Here is a 6621-nt window from a genome sequence, read left to right as displayed (position 1 = left end):
CGACCTGGACTCCGCGCCCCCGCCCGCCCCTTCCCCGCGATCCACCACGGCCTCTCCGCCACACCTCCAAGCCCGCCGCGCCTACCTACGGCCACCAGTGGGATCCGCGGCCTCCTGCGCAGGCGGGGCCGGAAACCAGCCCTGGCGGGGCGAGCGCGAGGCCGCCCCCTGGCGTCCGCCTCCGGCCACGCAGCTGAGGGCCGACCAGGCCGGATTCTAGCCCAGGTGCGCCCACCGCTCTCCTATTCTGGCTTCTCTCTGAGCCCGTGAGGACAATGAGATGTTGACCTAGTGTTAGGTCCCCCCCAAAAATGGGTCCCCCAATAATGGGTCCGTGATTAAAGGAGCGAGACGGATACAAAGCGAAGGTCAAGCAAAGGTTTATTTTGCGCCGAGCATCAAGAATCAGACCCACCGTCAAACAGACCAGTGGGGGTCGCCCCTTACACAGGATAACCCCTCCCTGCTTTCCAGACTAACTTTTATAGAGCAAAGGCTATGTGGTTGGGCCTGGCCTCTTGCAGGTGGCTAATTGAATTACAATTCACCCCACAGTAGCCATGGAAACCAGCCCACCACCTTGGTAGCTAGGAGACAGTCTGCGCCCCCACTGATAGATGTCTCCACCTGGCCGGACCCACAATTGTATTTGAGCTTTGTTACCTGAGGCTGGTTTCCAGGACTTGTTTTTAAGTCCCCTGGGGGAAGGGGAGCAGGGACTGTTTAAGGGTTAAACAACAAAGTTATTGTTTAACCTCAATGGAAGCCTCTGGCTAAAATAAAAATACAAAATAGGTCCTTACACCTAGTATTGTTTTAGCCGGAGTCCCAGCCTGCTGCTCGCTAGGTGGAGGGGAGATAGGACATCTAAATCTTTCATAAAGCTCCCAGTCACTGCAAAGCGGGGATCTCCGAAGGGAGCCTTCAGAGCAGAAGCGGATGCTTCACATCTCTAGGGAAACTGTTAGAAGGGCAAATCCTCGGCTCCATCCCACACCTGGAGGCAGGTGGGGTCCAGCAATTTGCGCTTTAACCAGGCCTCCGGGTGATGCTGAAGCCGCGAAGCGCCCCAAGGCCCCTGGTTTTTATTCATGATTTTGCATAGCAGAGTGATACTGGAATATATGCATCCTGCTCTAGCAGCACTGACCGTAAAAGGGCTTTAGGTGGGTTTCAGGTGGAGGAAAGCATCATTAACAGAAAAGGTAGCATAAGGAGTAAATATTTTGAATTTGCAAAGGAATGGTAGTCCAACCTAATATCCAGTAGGACCTATCATCTTTGTGGGGGGGAGTAATAAAGATTCTCCCCATTTATAGGAATTACCTGCCTCAGAGGATCCTGTGATGCTTTAGAAAGGGATGATCTCTCCAAGACAGAGAACATACTGAGGAAAGAAGAGAGACAAATCTGAGCTCATGGAAACTTAGATTTCAGGATTAGAGAAAGTGTAAAGCACAAAGAAGCTATGAAAGCCAGTAAGAAGAGATTTCAAGGCTGATTCCTGGTACAATGGAGAAAACACATGAAAATTTCTCTCCTACCAAACACCACTATAAAACCTGAACAGAACTCATGGCACAGCTATTTGGGGTCTCTGAAAAGCAAATATCTCCAGCTGGATCAAAGAAGAATGCCAGAATTGGAAGTACCACTGATTGGTACTTCCAAAGACAATGTTACTGTCTTTCCTCTGGTATCCTCAAACCTGGCTCAGTACAGTCCCAATTCTGGAGGTGAGCACTGATGGGCAGAGAGAGACCCTGGAGAACCCGTCTGGTCTGGCTCATAAAGCAGAAAAAGAAACTTCAAAATCTCAGAGACAGTGGAGAAAATTCTGGGGTTTTTTCTTCTCTTTTTACTTAATTCCCTTGCACCCTAGCCTCCAGTCAGTCAATCCTGTGTCAGGAGCAATGGCAGAATCAAAAATGGCAGGCAGCAGAAAACTGTAGGAGCCAAAACTCTGGAGCAGAGTAATCTTCCTCTCGATTCAGTGAAGCTGCAACCCCAAGAGGGAAGAGAGAAACTGCGTTGCTTTTTGTTTGTTTTTCTGCTGCTGTGGCACAATTGTGAGAGTGGGCAGTTACTCATCAGAAGCGGAACTTTTCTGGTCAGAGGACCAAAATGAGAAGTCCCAGGGAAGTGGAAAGTAAGGGAAAACAGTGCAAAAGGAGAAATTCAGGAAAGCAATCCCATAAAATTGTTTATGAACTCTAGAGCTCACCCATGACCTGCACACCATAGATCCAATTCTAATTGGCATATAAAGACTTTGAGAACTATGCTAACAGATAGATTTCTGCCCAGGTTCCACAATAGCCACTGTGTGATGCACTCATGAGACAGAGCCAAATAGCACTGCAAAATATTTGAAAACTGAACTGACTTTGGAACACAGCCACAGAAGAAGTGTTGGAACATATGACCCATACCTAACTATAACAAGTGTTTGTTAAAATAAAAATATTGACATTCTCCTTAGGACTTAAACAAGAATCAGAGGATCATGACATTCAATATGCCCAGAAATTGAAAATTACAAGGCATATGAAGGATCCAAAAATCTCAACTTGCATGGGAAAAGACCACTGACAGTCACCAATGAAGACATGATTCAGATGTTGGGATTATCTTGGTGAGGGAGCAGGAGGCTGGCTGAAGACAAAGCAAAAGCTGGCACCTTGCACCCCCTCTCCACCCGCTCCCCTTGGTAATGTGTGTGACATTCCTCAGGCACCCCTGACTGCCATAAACGAGAAACAAATAGTTAACTTGCAGAGATCACAATCCTGCAAGACAAATGTCCTAGAGATCTACAAACAAAGAAGTTACCTTATCAATAGCACAATTTCCAGAGGCAAATAACTCAGTTCCTCAAGCCCTAATGTCTCCCTCCCCACCATAAACAAAACTGAAGGAGGCTGAGGTAGAAGGAAATGTAAATATAGTTAAATCTCTTCTAAACCTAAATCTCACTAACAAAGATGCTTAATAGCAGAAATGTGAATGGCTTGCCAAAAGACAACATTGATCAAGTGGCAAGGCAAGGCCTCCGATATCCCGGCACCTTGTAGGTCCTCTTTAGCATATGAAAGTTCCGTTGAAACCTCCCTTCCCCTCACCTTCCCCCAACTGCAAGGTACATAATCTGCCATCCCTCACAACCCGGGGCAGCAGCTCTTCCTGCCCACGGGTCCTGTCCCCGTGCTTTAATAAACCACCATTTTGCACCAAAGATGTCTCAAGAATTCTTTCTTGGTCATCGGCTCCGGACCTCAGCCCACCGAACCTCACCTAGGTTCTAGAACTTCATCAACCTGACAAAGACATTAAAACAGTTATACAAATGCTCAAACAATCATGAACACTCTAGAAACAAAGTTAAAATAGAAGCTCTTGGTAAAGAAATAGAACTCAAGAAGAATTAAACATTTTAGAACTGAAAAGTATATAACTAAACAGACTTTATAGATCCAAGGGCAGAATGGACAGGACAGAGAGTCATTAAACTTGAAGAGAGATAAGAGAAATCATTTAATGTGACCAACAGAGAGAAAAAGAAGGAAAAATATGAGCAAAACCTCAGGCGCCTGGGGGGCCAAAAATAAAAGGTCTAACATTCTTGTCATCTGAGCCCCACAGGAAAATAGAAAATGCTAAAAAAAATACTTGAAGAAATCATGGCTGAAAATTTACCAAGTTTGGTGAAAAAGTCAAGATTCAAGAAGCTGAGCGAGAAAGATAAATTCAAGACACACATACCCAAACACATCAAAATCAAATTGCTGAAAACTAAAGACAAATTTAAAACTCTGAAAGCGGCCAGAAAGAGAGAAACCTGTACGCGAACAACCATCCTAATGACAGATTTCTCATCTGAAGTCACACAGGCCAGAGGAAGTAGCACATTTTTTAAGTGCTGTAAGAATTATACATCCGGGGGAGCCTGGGTGGCTCAGTGGGTTAAAGCCTCTGCCTTCAGCTCAGGTCATGATCCCAGGGTCCTGGGATCGAGCCCCACATCGGGCTCTCTGCTTCGGGCTCCTTGCTCATCAGGGAGCCTGCTTCTCCCTCTGCCTCTGCCTGCCATTCTGTCTGCCTGTGCTTGCTCTCTCTCCCTCTCTCTCTCTGACAAATAATTAAATAAAAAATCTTTAAAAAAAAAAAAAAAAAAAAAATGAAATTGGGGCACCTGACTGGCTCAGTTGGTGGAGTGTGCAGCTGTTGATCCTGGGGTTGTAGGTTCAAGTCCCATGTTGGGTGTAAAGATTACTTTAATGTAAAATTTTGAAAAAACAAAACAGGGAGGCACCTGGGTGTCTCAGTCAGTTAAACATCTGCCTTTGGCTCAGGTCATGATCCCAACATCCTGGGATCGAGTCCCAATCAGGCTCTCTGCTCAGCAGGGAGTCTGTGTCTCCCTCTCCCTCTTCTTTCTGCTCATGCACTCTCTCTCTCAAATAAGTAAAACCTTAAAACAACAACAACAAAAAACCCAAAAAATGAAGTAAATCCCTGCCCCTATGAAATTTACATTGTAGTACAAGAGGCAGACAATAAAGAAAATAAACAGGATATATATAAAGTATACATAAATGTGCTTTGAAGAAAAATTAAGCAGGGAAGGGTTTAAATTTTAAATAGGGTTAGAGAAGGCTCTCACTGGGGTAACATTTGAGCAAGAACCTGAAAGAGGTAGAGGAATGAGCCACACGCTACCTGCGGGGAACTACATCCCAGGCAGCAAGAATAGCAAGGGCAAAGGCCCTGGGGTGACAGAATGCCCATAGACTGCCAGGTCAATAAGGCCACGGTGGCTGGAGTGGAATGAGCAAAGAGGAATGGAGCAGGAATAAGGCTGGAAGAGGGTGCAGACCTTGTAAAGCCTGTAAGCTGGTAAAAGGACTCTGGCTTTTACTTAAGAGACACAGAGAGCCACTGGAGGATTTTGGACAGAGGAGAGATGCTCTTTGACTTAGAATTTAATAGCAGTATTCTGGCTGTTGTGCTGTAAACAGACTGAAGAGATGGCAGGGGGCTAGCGTGGAAGCAGAGAGCCCACCTGGGAAGCTACCGAAATAATCCAGCTACGAAGCTTGGCTGGGCGGAGGGAGGACGGGAGATGGGTAGAAGTCTGAGGAATGGTCAAATCCTGGATTTCCTCTGAGTGCAGAGACAATAGAACTTGCTAATGGATTCAACATGGATGTGAAAAAAAGAGAGAAGTCAGGATGCTTCTTCCCAGGTCAGGGGCCTGAGCACCTGGGCCCACAGAGCTGTCATTAACCGCAACAGGGAATAAATGAAAAGGAGGCTGAGGGGATGGTCTGGGACACGGTCAGTGTGAAAGCCTTTCTGACATCCAAGTGGAGATGTGGGGTAGGCAGCTGTATAGAAGAGTCTGGGGAGTTCAGGGCAGAGGTCTTAGCTATAGATAAAGGCAAGAGGCTGAAGACATCCAGGGAAGGAGTGAGCATACATGAATGACCCAAGGTTAAAAGGGACGAGGAGGCAGACATTGCAAAAGGAACTGAGAAGTGAACACTATTATTTCGTACTCTAAATATACAATTCAGGGGCACCTGGGTGGCTCAGTCGCTTGAGGGTCTGACTCTTGACTTTGGCTCAGGTCATGATCTCAGAGTTGTGGGACTGAGCCCCTTGTGGGTCAGTGTGGAGCCTGCTTAAGATTCTCTCTCCCTCTGCCCTGCCCCCACCTCACTTGTGGGCACACTCCAATGTGCCCTCTCTCTAAATAAAAATAAATAAATATATATATATACAATTCAGGTAACATCTGTTTTCCAGACAGCCCGGAGCATTAAACATAGATCATATAAGATCCTTCCAAATGGGGGTGTCTGGGTGGCTCAGTGGGTTAAAGCCTCTGCCTTCGGCTCAGGTCATGATCCCAGCGTCCTGGGATCGAGTCCCACATCAGGCTCCTTGCTCGGTGGGGAGCCTGCTTCTCCCTCTGCCTCTGCCTGCCACTCTGTCTGCCTGTGCTCGCTCTCGCTCTCTCTCTCTCTCTCTCTGACAAATTAAAAAAAAAAAAAAAAATCTAAAATAAAAATTTTTTTTAAAAAAATAAATAAATAAATAAATAAAACTTAATAAAAAGATACACGACATGGACATTGGGGAGGGTATGTGCTATGGTGAGTGCCGTGAAATGTGTAAGTCTGAGAATTCACACACCTGTACCCCTGGGGCAAATAATACATTATATGTTAATTTTTTAAATGTAAAAAAAAAAATAAAAAAGATACACATGAAATAAAATTCACTGGAAAAAAAAAATCTAAAAGGGATAAATCTCCCACTGTTATCCTCAGAGAATAAGATCAGAGATGGGGAGGACAAGAGGTAGAAGGGAACAGTTTACTTTGTACTTCACCTCCTTCCGTAAATTTGAATTGAATGTACTGCTTTTACAATTAAAGAAAAAAAAAAAAGAAAAAGAATGGGTCAATCTACCTTTCAGTCAAACTGGGATTGCTCCAGGCAATCGCAAACACAAACTACAAATAGAGTCCGGGGAAAGAGAGCATTGGCCACATGCTCCCCCTAGGAGCAAAATCACTTCTGGTGGAGAACTGCTGACTTAGGGGCAAGATAGGG

The sequence above is a fragment of the Enhydra lutris genome, unplaced genomic scaffold (assembly GCF_002288905.1).
Source record: "Enhydra lutris kenyoni isolate GAN:26980312 unplaced genomic scaffold, ASM228890v2 scaffoldscaffold11, whole genome shotgun sequence".
Classification (NCBI taxonomy): domain Eukaryota; kingdom Metazoa; phylum Chordata; class Mammalia; order Carnivora; family Mustelidae; genus Enhydra; species Enhydra lutris.
The sequence above is the reverse complement of the archived record's forward strand: the minus strand, read 5'-3'. Positions refer to the sequence as shown.